This window comes from Octopus sinensis, linkage group LG1, assembly GCF_006345805.1.
Source record: "Octopus sinensis linkage group LG1, ASM634580v1, whole genome shotgun sequence".
Classification (NCBI taxonomy): Eukaryota; Metazoa; Mollusca; class Cephalopoda; order Octopoda; family Octopodidae; genus Octopus; species Octopus sinensis.
In genome coordinates this window covers 11,625,036-11,648,801 of record NC_042997.1, presented here as the reverse complement: position 1 = coordinate 11,648,801, position 23,766 = coordinate 11,625,036, and positions in this window count along the sequence as shown.

The following is a 23,766-nucleotide window of genomic DNA, read 5'->3' as shown; positions in this document are numbered from 1 at the left end:
GTCTTTACGTTCTGAGATCAAATTCCGCCGAAGTTGACTTTGCCTTTCATCCTTTCGGGCTCGATTAAATAAGTACCAGTTACGCACTGGAGTCGATATAATAGATTTAATCCTTTTGTCTGTCCTTGTTTGTCCTCTCGGTGTTTAGCCCCTTGTAGGTAGTAAAGAAATAGGTAATTCGTCTGCCGTTACGTTCTGAGTTCACATTCCGCCGAGGTCAACTTTGCCTGTCATCCTTTCGCGGTCGATAAATTAAGTACCAGTTACGCACTGGGGTCGATGTAATCGACTTAATCTGTTTGTCTGTCCTTGTTTGTCCCCTCTATGTTTAGCCCCTTGTGGGCAACAAAGAAATAAGAAACATCAGCACGCTGGGCGAAATGCTTAGCGGTATTTCTTCTGTTTTTACGTTCCGAGTTCAAATTCCGCCGAGATTGGCTTTGCCTTTCATCCTTTCGGGGTCGATAGATTAAGTACCAGTTGTTACTGGAGTCGATTTAATCGACTGGCCCCACTGCCCCCAAAATTTCGGGACTTATGCCTAGAGAAGAAAAGGATATTTATGTCTGCACGTTTTTATATACCGTTCATACAAGTACCCTTACACATACTCTCACATTTTCTATCTCTCTTTGTCTCTCTTTTTCTCTCTTTCCCGCCATCCTATTTCCGTCTTACTCAAATCCTCTTTTCAGAATATCCTTGTCTTTCTCTCTTTCTTTCTTTCTTCCTAACAGTTTTATATTAACTTATCCACACAATATGTCTCCATACAGCGCGAGCGGTCGCGTTGTAAACGAATTTTTTTTTTTAACAGCGCAGCTATGTCTACGCCCGATTTTGTTTTTCATCCTTCTAGGAGTCATCAAAAGAAATATAAGACACGTTTAATGATCGAATATATCGACTGTACACACTGACAAAATGTGTAGTACTTGTTAGTTAGTTAGTTAGTTAGTTAATTTGGCTCAAAAGCAAATAGCAAGCCATGTAGGGGGACATGGAGTTAAGTACAGGGTGGTGTTCATGTAAAGAGTTCAGGCCACTTGAGGTCAAGGAGGCTTTGAACAAAGCGGTCGTCGGCATCTTCACCATCTCGTCGTCTGCAGCTTGTACCACGGATCCGCAACCCGGACGGAGAAAGCTCCTCTCCTTCGATTGACATGAAATCGTCGCAGGTAGAGCTTTTCGGAATGACCCCGCAGCCGACGCTCTGGAGCAGGAGTGAAGAACAGCTCTTTCGAGAGGTTACACTTTCCGCTTATGATGTTGTGGGCGAGAATGAGATTTTGCCCCTTTACGCTCTGGGTTCAAATCTCACCTAGATCGACATTCCGTTAATGTTTCTGGGGGCGGGGGGCGAATAATTGCGTACCATACTTAACCCTTACACCTCACACAATATGTGTGGCATTGTGACTTGTGCTCAATTAATCCCTTTTTTCTTTTTCTTTTTCATCTCTATTCTTTGTTTTCGTTTCCGCATTTATGTCGCGGTAACAACACTCAAACATCGGTAGATACTTTATCCGTGTCTGTATACACAAGCGCATACACACACACACACACACACACACCACACACACACAACACACACACACACTCGCACACAGGCATATATACGTATGTGTGTGTGTATGTATGTGTATATATATATACACACATAATTATATATATATATATATATATATATCAACAATTGAGGGTAAAATTAATTAATTAATCAATTTCACCAAGTGTTCAGTATGTAAAAGGACCATTTAAGGCGAATTCAAAATATTACATTATATAATTAGGGCTTAGTAAAATAAATTACTTTGCCACATACTGAACTTAGTAGAAATAGCAGCCAAAAAAAATTTTCTTAGCATTTCTACTACTTAAAAGAAAATTTCTCTCAGATAATGTTACTCCAGACAGCCCACGGAGGTTTGGAGGTAAATACAGAAAAAATATAACAAGTACATAGATCGTTTGAGTACGTCAACGTTTCAAGATTAGCCAAATAAAATCAGCATTTCTTTCGTCAGCTCAAAATTTCTTAATTTGGATTGGAAACACTAAAAAGAAGGAACTGTACCTATCAGCGGACTTTTATATATATATATATATATATATATATATATATATATATTATCTATATATATATATATATATATATTATACAACAGATAGATAGATAGATAGATAAATAGATAGATAGATAGATAGATAGATAGATAGATAGATAGATAGATAGATAGATAGATAGATAGATAGATAGATAGATTCGACAGACAGATAGATAGACGTACAGATATAGACACAAACATACATGGATACATGCCTATATACAAACAAATATACACATACTCACATACAAACCCCACCACCTAAGCTACCTTCGTGTGGCTACAGCTAAAGGACTTACGTATTAGACACAAAGGAAAACAACGTTTTACAAAAATACGTTCATTCACATATCTATTATACTTACTCTGCTGTGTATCATTACTAATACCACACCAGGAGTAACGTGACTGCAGGCTACAGGGAAGAACTCAACAGGAATTTGATCTGGTCGAGAATAGACGCATGTATGCATGTATGTATGTATGCATGTATGTATGTATGTATGTATGTATGTATGTATGTATGTATGTATGTATGTATGTATGTACGTATGCGTATATATGTATGTATGCGTGTGTATGTATGCGTGTGTATGTATGTATACGTGTGTATGTATGTATGTGTGTATGTATTATGCATGTATGTATGGATGTATGTATGCGTGTGTACGTATGTATGTATGTGTGTGTATGTATGTATGTATGTGTATGTGTGTATGCATGTGTGTCTATACAGAAATATATATACGTATATGTACATGTTATATATATGTTTGTGTATATATATATATATATATATATCATATATATATATATAGATAGATGTATGAATGAATGTGTATATGCGTGTATTTAGACAGATATATGCTTATATATGAATGTGTATGAGTGTATGCGTGTATGTATGCAAAAACATATATGTATATGTACATGTTATATACATATATGCGTGCATATATATATACACATACACACATATAGATAGATGTATGAATGCATGTGTATATGCGTGTATTTAGACAAAGATATATGTTCATGTATGTATGTATATACACATATATATGTATATGTATGTATATATACGTGTGTGTGTGTGTGTATCTGCGAAAACCAAACAGAAACCAACACACACACACAAACACAAAGACACTCACGGACGCCTTGTGTGAGACACAGACAAGGACGAACACACACACGCACTCGGGAAAATAATAACGCAGAGAGACACAAACAATCGAACAGTTTCATGCGCACAAACACACACACAGACACAAACACAACACAAACACACACACACACACACACACACAGAAAGAATCGCGGTCTCGGAACTAACACACACACTCGCATTGGGGGTATACGTTAACATGCAAATCCACTGACGGACATAAACTCCAACATACCTGCGCATACCGAAACATCCCACACAGAGTATGAACAGACATAGACGCATAGACGCGGGAATATACATGCACACTGACACGCAGCTACATATATATATATATATATATATATATATATATATATATATATATATTATATATATACAGTTGCGGCCAAAATGTTCAGAACACGGCATTGTTTCGCCAGAAAAGTAGGTATAAGTTTTTATCAAAGTTGTTTTATATTCTAATTTTCACAGACAATAAATACGATATTAATTGTTATTGTCTGAGATTTTAGTGTAATTTGAGAGAATAATACAAAAAGTTATGGATGATTACACCAAAATCTCAGACAATAACGATCAATATTGTATTTATTGTCTGTGAAAATAGAGAATATAAAAACAACTTGATAAAAACTCTATACCTACTTTTCTGGCGAAAACAATGCGTCGTTCTGAACATTTTGGCCGCAACTCTATATATATATATATATTTATATATATATATATTAGAAGGTTTGGAGATGATGTTCAGGTATTTTATATTAGAAGAAATGAGGTACACAGAAACCATCCGAATTTCTGAGTACCTCATTTTTTCTAATATATATAAGTATGCATGTATATATATATATATATATATTCTTCTATTTTAGTCGGGAAAATCGACCCCAGAACATATCCTTTGTAAGCCTAGGACTTGTTCTATCGGTACTCTTTTGCCGAACAGCTAACTTACGGGGACGTAAACAAACCAACATCGGTTGCCAATCGACCGCGAGGGACAAACACAGACACACAAACATATACATATACATATATAAATACGACGGGCTTCTTCCAGTTTCCGTCTACCAAATCCACTCACAAGGCATCGGTCGGTCGGCCCGAAGCTATAGTAGAAGTCACTTGCACAAGGGGCCACGCAATGGGACAGAGCCCGGATCCATGTGGCTGGTTAACAAGCACCTTACCACACAGTCACTTCTGCGCCTATATATAATAATATATATATATATGTGTATGTATGTGTGTATATATATATATATATATATATATATATATATATATATATATACACACACACATATAATTATACATATATACATATATATATATATATACATACATATACACACACACACACCCATATACATATATATACATATCAGGAGTGGCTGTGTGGCAAGTAGCTTGCTTACCAATCACATGGTTCCTGGTTCAGTCCTACTACGTGGCACCTTGAGCAAGTGTCTTCTAGTATAGCCTCTTGCCGACCAAAGCCTTGGTAGACTTGGTAGACGGAAACTGAAAGAAGCCCGTTGAATATATATATATTATATATATGTAAGTGTGTGTATATGTTTCTGTGTGTGTGTGTGTGTGTGTGTGTGTGTGTGTGTGTGTCCAACATCGCTTAACAACCGATGGTGGTGTTTTGATGTCCCCGTAACTTAGCGGTTCGGCAAAAGTGTACGATAGAATAAGTACTAGGCTTACAAAGAATAAGTCCTGCGGTTGATTTGCTCGACTAACGGCGGTGCTCCAGCATGAAACAACTAAAAGAGTAAAAGAGTATATATATATATATATTATGTATGTGTGTGTGTGTGTGTGTTCGGAGATATGTAAAGGCATACATATCCTTACATACACGTACACAAATGCACGCACACGCGCGCACGCACACACGCGCGCACGCACACACACACATAACAATGAAGTTAACTATTGTGGCATGAACTTTGTTTCTTCGCTGTTCTCGCATTTGTTGTTATTAATTAATGTTCTGTTCTATTTAGTCATTACGACAACAACAACTACTACTACTACTCCTACTACTGCTGCTACTGCTATTACCACCACTATCGTACTACCGCTAGTATGGCAAAGATAGTGTCGGTGTCGACGAGAAGATATTAGCTGCTGCTTCTAGTGCTTCTGCAACGACGACAAAGATGGCGTCGACAATCGACAAGAAAAACATTAACTACCACCACCTCTACAAAACCACTAACACCATCATGTCTGCCGCTGCCACCACCACCAGCACCATCACTATTACTGCTACTGCTGCCACTGTCGCTGCTTCTGCTGTTGTTGTGATGATGATGATGATGATGATGATGATGATGATGATACATCAATTAATATGGCGGCGATTACAAAAGCTAGTGGCAAAAATAATATTAACAATAACAAAAATAACATAAGCAATAACTATTAAAACTACTACATATACTGCTACTGCTATTACAACTACCACTAACACTACTACCACCACCACCACCGCCACCACCACTTTTACCAATATGTTGTCGGCAGTAGCGATATCCATCAACACACCACCAAAAACAATGGCTGCTGTAGTGTTGCCAACATTAGCATCGCCAACTCCACCTTCCCCATCGCCATCCCAACCACTCACATCATCATCCTCATAATGAGAAACATTACCTGTACGTCTACTATACTGCTACTGCTACTACTACTATTACTACTACTACTACCACTAATAATAATAATAATAATATAATAATAATAATAATAATAATAATAATAATAATGTATTAACAACAGCAACAACAACAAACAACTGCAACAACGATAGCCACAATAACGTCAGTATATCCTGAGGGCTTTGCACGCAAGCCGAGGAGAAATGATTCGTTAGAAGAGTTGCGGGATACAAGGCCATAACTGTTTGAAGCTGCGACTTCCAAGGACGCGATAAAAGGACGAACCCCAGCGGCCAGTTTGTAGCTGCCGGCGGCTAACAGTGAATAATATCGAACGTACAATGCGGGAGGTAAGCAAGTCTCGGAGGTCATATACACACTAGTGAATTCGTGTTTAGATATCACAAAGGGAAAACTGTTATCAATTATCTGAATGAAATAACAAGACGGTCATGACGTCAGATTTCCAAGGAAAATTGCGGATAGTTTCGTAAATTATCCAATAAAAGCATTTACTACAATTTCCCTTCTCTGTATTTTAAAGAATACAAACGTGTGTTGTTTCTCTATTATCATCATCACCATCATGATAGCTTATTTATTTATTTGTTTCTTTATTTGTTTGTTTGTTTATTTGTTTGTTTGTTTGTTTGCCGGTGACTGCTAAGAATGTTAAAGCAAGCATTTCAAGTGAAAGAACACGAAGCGATTATAGGGTGATCTTGTAAACTGGTTTCAAAACCTGATCAGAAACCAAGCTGCTTCAGTTATTATTGTGATGGTCTTTATTAACAGAATGAACATTGTAACATCCCGTAGGAAAAAAAGAAAAGTAATGGAACTCCGTCGCTGTCGACGATGACCATTGAGTTGCTCCATCGACTGAATTGTCTATTTATTGAGTTCGCATGTATATGGCAGAGTATTTTTCTGATACGTATACCCTTAACATGCTCTGGCAGAATTAATGCATCACGCGAATGTGCGACAAGGAAGGCCTATACAATCCATCTTTCAGGCTTCCATACAGTTTCTCTCAACCCTGTTTGACTCACATGGCTTGAGTTAAGCTGAATATGGTGAAAGGCACTTGCCGAAGATGTCAAGCAGGAGGATGGATCGAACTCGTGATATTGTGGTTGTTATACGTATTGCATCAATTTCCTTCAATTCCACGGGGTTAAGAATGGCTATAAGAGAGATCAAATTGAGCAGATATGGAGGTAAATATGCGGATAAACAAATTAGATATATTAAATATAACAGTTTGGGGATGAAATACAAAGTCTGTATATCTGCATACATGTAAGACGAGAGAAAACAAAAAGTGGGAACTTCTCTGCATTATGATATGAGATATAAGATATTTTCTACCTTGATGATGGAGGCTCGATTGCTTCCATTACGACCGGATATTGTGATGAACTGCATACATCTGCCAAGAATATGATGGATCTCCAAGCTCACAGAAGCAGCTGTTGGACTTATAATACCTGTCTTCCTCCCCTTTCATTTTCTCTATCGTTTGTACTCTGTGTAAGTTGTACCTCTAAATATGAATATCTATGTATTTATACTTAAAATTCATCATATGAAAGTCTCCACTTTCTGTCGTTTTGCATGTATACATAAATCTATATTTTGTATTTATACACAAAAATTTTATATTTAAAATATATAATTTGTTTATCCGCATAAATACCGATATATATATATATATATATATATATATATATATATATATATATATATATATAATATATATATATATATATATATATATATATATACACGACCTCGCGGTGTTGTGGTTTTTTGGTGCTTTCTTGTTTGGATTACTTTATATATATATATATATAGATATATATCTATATACATATACATATATATATATATATATACATAATAATCATATATACACGCACACACATATTCATATATATATATATATAATATATATATATATATATGGGGTCATCCATGAATAATGCGGTTTTTTTTTACTTTATTTTTCAAAACAAAGATAAAGTTCTTTTTTAATCTAAAATATACTCCCCTTTCATTTTCTATAATGCTCTTCCACCCATCCATCTGGCAGACTTCAAAGCTCCTCGTCCAAAATTCACTTGACCGTAACGAAAAATACTCCTCCAGTACTGTTCTGACCTCGTCTACAGAATTCATGTTTTTTCCGCCCAAATCATTTTCAAGACTGCGAAATAAACGATGATTAGATGGGGCAATGTTCGGCGAATATGGTGCGTGGGGCATCGTTTCCTATTAAAACTGCTTCAGCATTTGGAATGTTATCTTGATGGAACAGCACCTTTCGTCTTGAAACCAAAGATGGTCGTTTTTCTTTTAGCATTGACTTAAGCCGCTCAAGCTACTCGCAGTAGATCTCCTTCGTTATCAGTTGGTTTGGCTTTAAAAGTTGAAAGTGGACTAAACCATTCATATTCCACCAAACAGATAACAACACTTCGCGTGGGTGAAGACCTTCTTTAGCCTGGGGTGCTAGTATTTCTCCTTTCCCTACTCACTCTCTTCGGCGCTTGAAATTTTTATAGAGAACCCATTTCTCGTTACCAATAACTATTCGGTCCAAAAAAGGTTCATTCGTGAGACGTGACAGTAAAGAATGATACACTCACTCTCTGTTTGCAATTAGACTGGGAAAGTTTGTGAGGAACCCAATGACCCAATTTACTGACATTTCTGACGACACGCAGGTGTCGATGAATGGTTGAATAACCAAAACCAAACTTCTCTGTTAGTTCCTCAACAGTTACGATGGGGCTTTGTTCCAACAGGTTTTGCAGGACGTCTTCGCCGAGCGCTACAGGTCTTCCAGGATAAAGCTCCTCTTCTAGGTTGTAGCTTCCAGCTCGGATTTCTGGAACCACCGTTGACACTGGCTTATGCTTATTGTCCGATCCCCATATATTTCATTAATATTCCTCACACTTTCCGTTGCGTTGTTGCCTTTATTGAACTCATAAAGCAAAATACGTCGAATATGCTCCTTTGTCACTGCCATTATAACTGTTAAAACCGAAGTGCATTCTTCAAAACATGCACTAAGAAAAAGGACAAGATAAAATTACCACCTGTTTTTATAGCAAGTTAATGCAGTTAGTTTATCCCCCCACCCGCACCCCCAACTTTTAGTTCATGCAATTTCAAAAAGTGTATTATTTATGGGATGACCCAGAATAGATAGATAGATAGATAGATAGATAGATAGATAGATAGATAGATAGATAGATAGATAGATAGATAGATAGATAGATAGATAGATAGATAGATAGATGTATCACGCGCGTGTGTGTGTGTAAATTCATGTAGTAGACATACAAGTACGTCGCCTTCACTTCGTTCGCAACCTTATTCGATTTTCGACTCTTGATTTTATGAAAGCCATCTACAGAACTTGACCATTGCCAGAGAAGTAGATACATTAAATTTAATAGCTACAGAGAATTGGAACTGTTAATTTTGTATGCCATTAGTATTTATCACTTATGTGTCTGTGTATGTAAGAATATGTATGTGTATATATATATTATATATATATATATATATTATATATATAATATATATATATTTGGATATATGGTATGGATGCATGTATATATGTAAAATGCATGTATCTCTTACAAAGTAGCTAATTTTTTTATCATACTGTGCTTTCCTACTTTCTTTAAGTGGGTAGGAATTATATTTATATTGAGTCAAAATCCACTTGTTTTGCCCTTCATTTTCTACTATTTCTATTTCGTTTTCGTCTTCGCGTTTTCATTCTCTCTTCTTTTCTCATTGTTCTTCTGATTTCACCTTCTATTCACTTCTCTACATCTCTCTCACGCTCTTCTCCCCCTCTCACTGTCTTCTTTCCTTCTTTTTCTTCTTGTCCTCCTCCTTCTTTTGCTTCATTTTCTCTTTCTGCTGTCTTTCTTCACTTCTTGTTCGCTTTTCTTCTATTTTATGTTGCTTTCGATATCTTCTCCACCTCTTTCTTCCTCTGCTTCTTCTTTTTACATTTCCTTCGTTTCTTCCTCCCTTCTCATTCTACTTCAGGTATAAGAAGAAGAAAAAAAAGAAACAAAGATGAAACGCTTCATTTTTTCTGTTTTTATATATTATTACCACAGTCATGATTTTATTTTCGTTCAATTATTATTTACTTAAAGACCATCATAGAAAACAATTCTAAACACATCAAAGAGACTATTTCCTAGATGTGTCTAACAACAATTGAAATAACTACAGTATACTTCAAAAACCGAAGTTTCTTCTAGTTTTTTTTTTCTTTATTTTTGGTTACTAAATCATAACCCTGTACAACAATCAAACATAAGAGAATTCTACGACAGTATTCATAGTTTTTCATTTTGCACTAAGGTTTTTTTACGAAAAAGTCTGGCAGCATATTGAATGCGTATAAATGTGCACATGTGTATATATTGTGCATAATATTTGATTCCATGTATGGATATATATGTGTGTGTGTGTGAGTGTGCATGCATACACACATATATACACATGTATATATATATATATGTGTGTGTGTGTGTGTGTGTGTGTGTGTGTGTATGTATATATATATGTGTGTGTGGCTGTGTGTGTGTGTGTGTAGTATGTATATATGTATATTATACACATAGGCTATAAAGACGAAGTGAATAAGGGGGGTCGAGAGAAAGACAGATAGTAAGATTAACAAAGAGTTCGATATATATATACATATATATATATTTATATATATATGTGTGTGTATGGAGGGAGAGAGAGTGAGAAAGAAATACCGTATTTCAAATACCATACCACCAAAATTTTGGATTTATTAAGATAACCTCCGTCTTTAGAGGATGCATCATAATTACTAAATGGCAATTAAAACTAGATCTCCTTGACAAGAGGAGAGAATCTCAAGATTCAAGTATTGTATAAATATTACATATATAATCGTATATATATATATACACATATAATCGTATATATATACACATATATATATAACGGAGGTTATCTTAATAAATCAAAACATTTGGTGGTATGGTATTTGAAATACGGTATTTCTTTCTCACTCTCTCTCCCTCCACACACATATATATATTATATATATATTATATATATATATATATATATATCGAACTCTCTGTTAATCTTACTATCTCTTTCTTCTATCTCCCTTATTCACTTCGTCTTTATATATATATATATATATAAAGGCGTAGGAGTGGCTGTGGGTAAGTAGCTTGCTAACCAACCACATGGTTCCGGGTTCAGTCCCACTGCGTGGCATCTTGGGCAAGTGTCTTCTGCTATAGCCCGCGGGCCGACCAATGCCTTGTAAGTGGATTTGGTAGACGGAAACTGAAAGAAGCCTGTCGTATATATGTATATATATGTATATATGTGTATGTGTGTGTGGTGTGTTGTCCCCGTAGCATTGCTTGACAACCGATGCTGGTGTGTTTACGTCCCCGTCACTTAGCGTTCGGCAAAAGAGACCGATAGAATAAGTACTGGGCTTACAAAGAATAAGTCCCGGGGTCGATTTGCTCGACTAAAAAGGCGGTGCTCCAGCATGGCCGCAGTCAAATGACTGAAACAAGTAAAAGAGTAAAAGAGAGAGAAAGAGAATATTTGTGGTGTGTGTGTAATTATATATAGATGTAAAAATGTACGATATATATATATATATATATACAGTGTACATTTAAACACATAAGAGATGACCATCATATGACACCTAGCACGCTTGAAGGAGTAGCCAAAATCCAAACCACTATTAGGGAGAAATTTCGAGGGGAATGAAAATAAAAGCATTTACTATCTATCTCGTGAACCATGATTTCGAACTCTAAATTAGTAAATAAAGTAATTTGCAAGAAGGAGCTCTCTTCAGCAGGGACGCCAAGATAAACATAAATACGACGCAATACAGTATATGCCTCGTGCTTATATGTAATAACTTTTCAAATCCACCGCGCAAGCGCAGTTTGTCGGCAGCAAATGAAAATAATGCCGGCATTTCTTCAAAAATTTGCCAAAAATTATCCGTAATTAAATTTTTTCATACCCTAATATTTATTAATAATTGATAAGTTTTGGCAAGTTTTCGAAAACATGCCAGCATTATTTTTATTTGCTGACGACAAAAAGCTGCGCTTGCGCGGTGGATTTGGACAAGTTATAATATATAAGCACGAGGCATATACTGTATTGCCTCGTATTTATATGTTAATCTTGGCGTGCCTGCTGAAGAAAGCTTCGCCTAGCAAATTGCTTTATTTGCTAATTTAGAGTTCGAAACCATGGTCCAGGAGATAGATTGTAAATGTTTTTATTTTCATTCTCTTCGAAATTTATCCTTAATAGTGGTTTGGATTTGGCTATTCTTTCTAGCGTGTTAGTGTCCTGTGATGGTTATTTCTTATGTGTTTAAATATACACTGTATTTATATGAATAATATATAGTCTATTGACTAATTTTCTGCATGCTAGGCCACTGGTAGTAAAACATTTCTAAAATTTTGCCTTACCCTGATATATGTATCTTTGTGTGTGCGTGTGTGTCCACGCATCACCACTTGACAACAAGTGTTGATGTGTTTACTTCCCGTAACTTAGCGTAAAGATAGATAGATAGATAAGTTTCTTTACTGGCCACACAGGGCTGCACACTGATGGGACAAGTTACAAGGTAGAACTTTTCTTTTGGGGGATGAAAAAAAACAACAAAAAACAAAAAACAAAAGAATAAAAAAAGGGTGGCGTTGGTTTTCGATCAAAAGGGATCGTAAAAGGGAAGAAAAGAACAAAAAAAAAGGAAAAGAAAAAAGGGAAAAGGACAAAGAAAAAGAAAAATGAAAAAAGAAGAAAAAAGAGGAAAAAAGGGGGAAGAGGAAAAAGAAAACGATCAATAGGGATCGTGTATCACAGTGTCAAGATGTATGGTGTAAAGGGGAAAGCAAGTAAGGTTTATCCGTGGGAAGAAAAGCCTACGAAAAAGACCACGGTAACCTTGGTCAATATTGTTATATGTTACCACATTTGTTTCCAAGTGGGTAACCCTCTGTTTTCAATTTCTGGGTTCATAGGATTATGCTCAAGGTGGCTTCGTCATTCATACGTGCCATCCTTGCTACATTCGCCCATCTTTTTTTAAAACGTTCGCTAGACAAAACTTGCCTCTCTACTCTCACTTTCCTTTTCAAGTGGTACTTGAAGAAGTTGATGAGAGGTTGACCAGAGAGGAAAGTGTTTGTCTCCAATCCTTTCAGATGCGTCCACCAGTTACATTCTTTCGCCATAGCCACAAGGATGAAGAAAATAACTCTTCCTTCCCGTTTGAAGGAAGGAGAGATAGATAGATAGATAGATAGATAGATAGATAGATAGATAGATAGATAGATAGATAGATAGATAGATAGATAGATAGATAGATAGATAGATAGATCGATAGATATGTTTCTTTATTAGCCACACAGGGCTGAACACAGAGGGGACAAATTATAAAGTAGAGCTTTTCTTTTGGGGGAGAAAAAAGTGGGGGTAGGTTTTCGATCAAAAGGGATCGTAAGAAAAAAGAAAAGAAAAAGAAAAACCGATCAATAGGGATCGTGTATCATAGAGATGTCATGATGTAAAGTGTAAAGGGGGAAGCAGATAAGGTTTATCCGTGAAAAGAAAAGCCTACGGAAAAGACCACGGTAACCTCGGTCAATAATGTCACATGTTAACACATTTATTTGCAAGTAAGTAACTGTTTTAAGATAGATAGAAAGATAGATAGATAGATAGATAGATAGATAGATAGATAGATAGATAGATAGATAGATAGATAGATAGATAGATAGATAGATAGATAGATAGATAGATAGATAGATACACACATATGTAAATATGTATGTATGTTTGTATGTATGCATTATTGAATTGAATTTTCACATATGATAACCGATTAATATTTATAATATAAATGTGGTTGCAAATTTGCATGCCTCTGTCTGTATAGATGTACGTGTGTGTGTGTAAGTTTGTATGTTGAGTATATTATTGTATGTATGAATGTGTGCTTCAGACATTGTATGTATGGAAGTGTTGTACAGACACACTCGTACGGCTTCCTTTTAACGTATTAGTAAAAAAAACATATTGCAACTTCCTGTCTGGCTGCCCTGAGGCTATAAATAAAAATTTGTATTCCATCTATTAGCTACATACAGTTTATCTAAGTAAAACTAAAGCTGTGTCACATCTATGTCTTGGAAGCCATCTTCAGAAAGTGCTCGTTTCATACATTACGAATCGATTTCGTATAATCGATGTTTAATATCATTTAATAACATTCGAAATTATAGAATATTTATATTTTATATACTGTTCTTTATTTTTGCTGACGCTCTTTCTATAATCTTTATTCGCATCATTTATGCCTTTGTACGCTTGTTTGGGTGTATGCATGTCTATGAGTATGAATGTGTGTGTGTTGTATGTATATATATATATATATATATATATATATATATATATATATATTATATTATATTATATTAGAGACAAAACCACTATTATGCAAATCAAACAAAGAAAGACTTAAGCCAATACATAAAATAATTTATATAAATTATATATATATATATATATATATATATATATACACACACACACAAACATATGCATATACTGGTACAGGACGTCACCAACGATGCAGACAATATGAAGTACATAGACAACGAAAGAAAAAATGGAAACAGGACACGTTCTCATAATTGTTTCGCTAATCCAATAACAACAGTACAAAGTATGTAGCCCTTAAAACGTTTTTTTTTTTCTTTGCATTAACAGTATCTTCTTCCCAGCCCTCAACATGTGCTCTTTGCTTGCGTCTGTTCCATCTATTTTGTGCCCAGATATAGTACACGGGAACCTCAACGTAAAAGAGTATTCGGACAAACAGACCACATTGGCATAATTTGAAAAAAGCTGTCAAAGTGGTTTCTCATGGATTCAGAACTACGTTTCGAGCTTTGTCTTCTGTGAAATATACACGCTGGCCATTTTCAAGATGTACAGATAGATTCACTACTGTTGGATGCCGCTCGTGGATTTCAAAGCCCTGGATGTCACATTGCCTCGTTAGAAGAAATATGCCTGCCCAACTTATATCGCTGAATTTCATCTGCCTGCCTGCACTCCTGTTCAAATCCAAAAACGGCTATCAAATTATAGAATTCTATTAAACTTCAATGAGCCAAGTAACAAACTGGGTGTTACTTTAACCTCTTTGCAAAGTTTCACGAAATTCGTTAACGGCTGTAGACGGCAAATTGACACAAACAGACAACTCGAGTTTATATATGTATAGATATATATATATATATATATATATATATATATATATATATATATATATATATTATATATATATATATTGGTACAGGCGTAGCTGTGTAGTAGGAAGCTTGCTTCGAAAGTGCGAGGAATATTGCGAGGAATAATGCAGTATATGGGGATCGGACAATAAGCATAAGCCAGTGTCAACGGTGGTTCCAGAAATTCCGAGCCGGAAACTACAGTATACAAGACGAGCTTCGTCCTGGAAGATCTGTAGTGCTCCACGAGGACGTCCTGCAAAACCTGGTGGAACAAAATCCCATCGTAACTGTTGAGGAACTAGCAGAGAAGCTTGGATTTAGTTATTCAACTATTCATCGACACCTGCGTGCCATCGGAAAAGTCAGTAAATTGGGTCAGTGGGTTCCTCACAAACTTTTTCTAATCGCAAGCAGAGAGTGAATATGTGCTCTTCTTTGCTGTCATGTCTCACAAATAGACCTTTTTGGGACCGAATTGTGACTGGTAACGAGAAATGGGTTCTCTATAAAAATGTTAAACGCCGAAGACAGTGGGTAGGGAAAGGAGAAACAGTGACACCAAAGGCTAAGGAAGGTCTTCACCCACATAAGGTGTTGTTATCTGTTTGGTGGGATATGAAAGGTTTAGTCCACTTTGAACTTTTAAAACGATAATGGAGATCTATTGCGCCCAGTTTGAGCTGTTTAAGTCAGCGCTAGAAGGAAAACAACCATCTTTGGTTTCAAGACTAAAGGTGCTGTTCCATCAGGATAATCCTCGGACATATGCAGCGAGGATGACATTACAAAGGCTGGAGCAGTTTGAATAGGAAACGATGCCACACCCACCATATTCTCCGGATATTGCTTCATCTTATTATCATTTATTCCGCAGTCTTCAAAATCACTTGAATGGAAATAAGGTATGAATTGTGTAGACAAGGTCAGAACAGTACTGGACAAGTGAATTTTGGAAGAGGGGCCTTGCAAGTCTACCAGATTGATGGAAGAGCATTGTAGAAAATTAAGGAGAGTATATTTTAGATTAAAAAAGAACTTTGTTTATCTTAATTTTGAAAAATAAAGGTATAAAAGAATCGCATTATTTATGGGATGACCCAATATTTATGTGTGTGTCTGTGTTTGTGTATATCCCCACCACCAAGGCTTGACAACCGATGTTGGTGTGTCTACGTCCTCGTTATCTAGCGGTTCGGCAAAAGAGAACGATAGAATAAGTACTAGGCTTACAAAGAATAAGTCCAAGGGTCGATTTCTCCGACTAAAAGACCCTTAAAGCTGTGGTCCAGCATGACCGCAAACAAATGACCAGAACAATAAAAGAAAAAGAAAAGAATACATACATATGTACATAAATATATATATTTTCATATATATATATATATATAATATATATATATATATATATATATATAAGGATAATATTATCAAGTGGCCAGCATGGGAATAAATACCATACAAAGGTAATACATTTTTACAACTATAAATAATGATATCTCATGGTGCGATATGAACATTTTAGGTGGTTTTTAGAGTCAGGGTTTTAACTGTTATTTCGGCATGGTGGTGTCTCTCAGATATCTTTATTTATAGTTATATATATATATATATATATATATATATATATATATTTATATACTTACATACATATATATATATATATATAGATATATAGATATATATATATATATACTTACATACATATATATATATATATATATATATAGGCACATTTGTTGTTGAAAATGCACCTAAATTTGAAAAGTTTGTAATTGTCTAAAATAATTTATTTATATATATACCAAACTAGTTTCAACAATATTTTTTGTTTATCAACGGTAAAAATTTAGAATTTCGAATTAGAAGAACATCTTTAAAAGTTTCAATGTTCACAATTAAAAATGTTCATAACAGAGAAATTTAGAATTATGAATTATAAAAAAACATGTTCAAAAATTTCGATGTTGTCAAATTTAAATGTTCATAACAGTCAATAATATTAAAACTGTGTATGAATTTGTTTGAATGTACAAAGCTCATTAGTGTTAGTAGTGATCGACAAGAATTGAATATTATCAAAGTTTCAGCCATATTGAGTCAAGAAGGAAAGAAACAAGGGAGAAAAGAGGATAGTAAAAAAGAGGGATTTAATTTACAATTTCTCTGAGCCTCTTTCCGTCGTGTGTAGGAACTTCGCTTCTAGCGGTGTGTTTTTGAATCCGGTGTATTTACAACTTTTTTCCGCGAGTGGATCTGATTTTTTTGATTCGTTAAATTATTGGTGACGTCATGTTTTTCCGGTGGTCTAGTTTATCGGTCAGCCTGGTTGGCTTCCCTCTGGAGAACGGTCATCAGTCGTTCCAGTTGACTGATTTTCTTAAAGGGTCATTCTATTGTATTTACTGAAGTTCGGTTTTGATTGGTCTAGAATTAGGCGACGTCAGCAACTGGCGTTTGCAAAATTTCATTGGTCTTGAGGTAATAGAAATCAGTAACTAGCGTTTGTATGGTGTTATTGTATGGTGATTTGGAGCTGAGGTTTCGAAACCCAGGTGGAAGACTTACTAAAGTTTTTAAAATTGTTTGTTGTTCCAGGCGGCAATCTTCCATTATTATTATCATTTGTTCTTAAGGCAACGAGCGGGTTAAATCGTTAGCACTCTGGACGAAATTTTTTCCAGCATTTCTTCGGGTTTTACGTTTTGAGTTCAAATTCTGCCGAATTCGACTTTACCTTTCAGTCTTTTCCGGTTCGGTAAAATAACCGACTTCCCTCTTCCCCAAAATTTCAGATTTTATGCCTATAGGAAAAAGAATTATTTTTATTTGGTCTTTATGGTACCAAGAAAATAACTTTTATCTCTGTTAGTTTGGTCTAAATAGATCTTTATTTTTTTTTCGCATATTTTTCTTCATTCTGAAAACCAGTAAGTTCAACGCCCCCCCCCCCCCCCCAGTTGGCTTCCAGTCAAAGAGATTATAGCTTCAGTGCCCAAACTTTTCGTAAGAAAAATCTTCTTATGCAACAGAACATAGTGCATCAGGTCAAAAACTAATATACAGCGACTACGAAGACGGCAAATCTAACTAGTTATGTGCACAAATGGCTAATTTTTGGCATTATTATATTTAAGCTTATGATAACATTGCTAATATAAAGAACAAAAGTAAAGCAGCGAGTTGACAAAATTGTTACCACTCTGAGCAAGCAAAATGCTTAGCGGTATTTCGTCCGTCTTCACTTTCAGAGGTCAAATTCCGCCGAAGTCGATTTTACCTTTCAGCCTTTCGGCGTCAATAAAATAAGCGTCAAAAATTGTATATTATTCTTTATTTACAAATTAACTGACTGTAACGGCTTTCTACCTCCAGTTTGAAGAGAGGTTATATGCCCTCTGTCATTAGAGTTTGAGGAGTCATCTATAAAGCTAAGTGCTCTATGGATGCGAAACCATTGGAAGTCGTATATGATCGGACATATATCTAACCGCATGTAAATACATGTATATATATATATATATATATTCATAATACATACATGCACACACACACACACAGATATATCAGATATATATATATATATCTTTCTCTTTTACTCTTTTACTTGTTTCAGTCATTTGACTGCGGCTATGCTGGAGCACTGCCTTTAATCGAGCAACTCGACCCCGTAACTTATTCTTTTGTAAGCCCAGTACTTATTCTATCGGTCTCTTTTGCCGAACCGCTAAGTGACGGGGACATAAACACACCAGCATCGGTTGTCAAGCAATGCTAGGGGGACAAACACAGACACACAAACATATACACACACACACTTATATATATACATATATACGACGAGCTTCTTTCAGTTTCCGTCTACCAAATCCACTCACAAGGCTTTGGTCGGCCCGAGGCTATAGTAGAAGACACTTGCCCAAGGTGCCACGCAGTGGGACTGAACCCGGAACCATGTGGTTGGTAAACAAGCTACTTACCACAGAGCCACTCCTGCGTAACTTTTAGAAGAAAAAAAAACGAAGAATAAACACAACAAAAAACAACAACGTGGGGGCGTGGTACATGCAAAGTATTAGCGGACGCTCAGAAAAGGAAAGAAAGGTGGCTTTACGTTTCGAGCAAAGCTCGTATTCAGAAACACAGGAAAGTCCAAGAGAAAAGGAATACAGAGAAAAAACATCGCCGATAGACGCAAACTATTACTTTTATAGGTGAAAGCAATGTGACATTTGTATTGACTGTGAGTTTTTTCATCACTAAATCTCGGAGCTGGAACAGATCTGCAAATGCGGCTCATAGAGATAATATTTGAAAATGAAGGTATCATTGAGCAGCTGATATCGATAAGCGAGTAATTATAAATATAATAAGTACGTACAGACCAATAGATAGATAGATAGATAGATAGATAGATAGATAGATAGATAGATAGATAGATAGATAGATAGATAGATAGATAGATAGATAGATAGATAAAGAGAGAGAGAGGAGAGAGAGAGAGAGAGAAGCAGCAGAGAGGCGAACAGACAGAGAGATAGGTAGACAGACAGACAGGCAGACAGATAGAGACAGACAGACACACACACACCGACTGATAGATACATGAATACATACACAGACAGATAGACAGGCGAGCAACCAGGCAGACAGACAAACAGACAGAAATATAGATAGATAGATAGATAGATAGATAGATAGATAGATAGATAGATAGATAGATAGATGATACAGAAAGAAAGAAAGAAAGAAAGAAAGAGAGAGAGAGAGAAACAGACAGAAATAGATAAAAAATATATAATTATAAAATATACAAATAAAAAAATAACTAACAACCAAAACATCTTTATATTTTGTCATTTATTTTATTGCTAAATTTACAAGTACCCAAAACTCTCACTGTTATTTCCTGTCAAATACTGTGATGTGTTTAACAAAAGGAACTTAAACCGCGTTTATAAATCAATTCTCGGCATGAACAACCCTATAAGGAAAGAAGAAAACCAGTATGAGGTTGGAAATTCGATTTTACTTTTGAACAGATACAATTTAAGGAGCAATGTCTGTTGCACTTTAACAATTGCAGTTATTGATATAAGAAGGTTTAGATGTACGCACTAATTCGTATATTTAAATACACACACACATATATATACATGTGTGAGTGTGTGAGTGTATGTATGCATATATATATGTGTGTGTATGTATATACACCTATATATATATTATATATATATGTATATATATACATACATACACACACACTCATATATATATATATATATATATATATATATATATATATATATATATTTTACTCTTTTACTTGTTTCAGTCATTTGACTGCGGCCATGCTGGAGCACCGCCTTTAGTCGAGCAAATCGACCCCGAGACTTAATCTTAGTAAGCCCAGTACTTATTCTATCGGTCACTTCTTGCCGAACCGCTAAGTTACAGGGACGTAAACACACCAGCATCGGTTGTCAAGCAACGCTAGGGGGACAAACACAGACACACAAACACACACATGCATATATATACATATACACGACAGGCTTCTTTCAGTTTCCGTCTACCAAATCCACTCACAAGGTATTGGTCGGCCCGGGGCTATAGCAGAAGACACTTGCCCAAGATGCCACGCAGTGGGACTGAACCCGGAACCATGTGGTTGGTTAGCAAGCTACTTACCACACAGCCACTCCTGTATGTATATATATATATATATACATAAATGCACGCAATTATATAGATAGATATATAGATAATTAGAGAAGGGGGTGAAAAAGAGAAAGAGAGAAAGATACACAGAGAGGCTGACTGACAGTCAGCAAAATAAGCAGAAAGACAGATAAATAGATATTGTTTGTAACAAACAAGAGAAAAAGTACTCAATATACGATACAGTTTATGAATTACATTTATTCAGCTGAACCACCAACAAGTTCTTAGATTTTGTGTTTATTTATTTGTTCAGACAGCACCTTGATTTAGTCTATGTTCTTTTGTCCAATATATTGTAAGTGTCCTACTATTGCTCTGACTAAGGATGTTGGGAGTCAAAACCCCTTTATTAAACATTTTTCATACAGGGAAGCATCACACCTTGGAGTCGGATATCATGTAGATAAAATTACCAAAATTTGCAAACATTCCAAAAAGTATTTAGTAGGAATAAATATATTGGGTTGTCCGGAAAGTTCGTGCCGATTTTTGAAGGAAAGAAAGAGGTCAATAAATACTTGCCATTACATTTTTAATCAACCAAATATGAACCATTCTGTTGCACAATGCGTCTCCATCTTTCCTTTAACTTGAAAATACTCTCTTCCCAGAATTGAGGTGACTGGGAGGGTAAGTCGAAAGGTAATCTACTATAAATCGCCACGAACTTGCCGGACAACCCAAGAGTTAGCAGAAATATACATTAGGCATAGGCTGTATGGTAAGGTGTTCGCTTCCTGGTAACATGATTCTGGATTCAAGCCCCATTACGTGGCTCCCTGGGTAAGTGGGTTTTTTTCTACTACAGCCACAGGCAAGCCAAAGACTGTGAGTTGATTTGGGAGACTGCAACTGAGTATGCATGTGTATTTGTCATTGTGCTTGACTTTGTCACCCACCACCGCTTGATACTGTTGGTTTGTTAATGTCCCCGTATCTTAACGGTTCGGCAAAAATGACAGAAAATATACCAGGCTTTAAAAAGTAAATGCTGGAGTTGATTGGCTCGACTAAAACCCTTCAAGGCGGTTCTCAAGTATTGCCATAATCCAGCGACTGAAACAATGACATCTAAAAAATAAGGATATCATTTGTTTCAAATTTATTTTGCTCAGAGGTGACATTTTATCCGGGGTGTGGTTATGGCTTGTCGAAATATTATTTTTAATAAGTTCTGTTAATTTTGTTAATATTGTGTACAAGATTTTCGACAGTAAGCCCAACGATATTGCCTACTTTGAATGAAAATTGTTTCATTTCAGTGGAAGCTTTACTAGACTTTGCAAGAGTATCACCTTGTCTGTTTCAATCAATAAAATATTGAGGTCATTTCTGTATCATGGATGAAGGACTACTTATATGACTTAAACAGCCGCCTGAACGAGAATGTAACCGCAAAAATTAAGTAACAGATGAACAAATGCTTCGGGTGAAAGAATATATAATCTATATTATAATTATTCTTTCTATTTCTCTCCTCTTTTCGTCTTACTTTTTCTCGCTCCTCTATGTCACTCCTCACTTTTATTATTTCAATCTCATTTTTATTTTTATGTCTTTTCATGACTCTAATACCCATCCAATGACCTATCTTCCTCCACTTTCTTTTCTTCTACTGTGGTGGAGTTGTATTTTCATGTAAAGGGAGAGTATCCTAGATTTCTAGAACAACTACACTCTAGAGATGGGTTAGGTGGCATCGCAGTGAGTGTTTAAATTTCATATTTCTTTGCTAACAGATTAATACAAATACATGTAGACGCAATGCACACTGCAACAACCATCAGTCACTGAATCCAAGAAACCCCTAGCTTTCTTCTCTTTTCCCCGCGATTTTCGCGGATGATTTCCTAGCGCATCTATCTCTAAAGAACTACTAAGAACAATCATCTAACTTTCTGCATATTTATATACTTATTTGTAAGACGTATTTATAAACTCGTTGATGCCATTAACAACCACCTGCCCATCAATTTTATCTTCATATATATATATTTCACATATATATTTATATCTGTGTACGTGTGTGTATATATCTGCGTATGCACTAAATAAATTAAGTCATATAATACGAATATGTATGAAACAATCTCTTTTTCCTCACTTCCCTTAATAAATTGTCTATACAGCTAATATTTTGACATAAAATAGGTTATAGATAGTTAAAATTTGAAATTACAGAACATTATATATTGTCCGGACTTCGTGCTGTCGTTAAAATTGTCGCATTGCCATAAAATCTTCTTTGTTTGGAAAATCTCCTTAAGAAGATAATTCCTTAACAATCGTTCCTTGAAAATATGATTCTGCCAGTGCACAACATCCTACCGCGGTAGGCAAGAAGAATTCTGTCGAAATTTCATTTTACATGCTCTGTTGTTAATACTATAGCAATTTTTATGGCATTTCTCTTCTTCCTCCACTTTTATTTTCCTGTTTTTCATCTTGGCTCCTACAAGATAAACTATATATGAAGTTAAAATATTTGGCGCCTCTTCTAAACTTACTGTTTATACAAGTTAAATAAATAAAGCCATAGAGTATGTTTATGTGTTAATTTATTTCATTCACTTTCTATGATAAATGGTTGACATAGCTCATATGATATTTCACCATAAAATGTACCAATTTATTAATGGAAATTAAAATTATTTACATAAGATATTTTCTATGCTTCGTCCTGTGGTTAAATTTGTCCC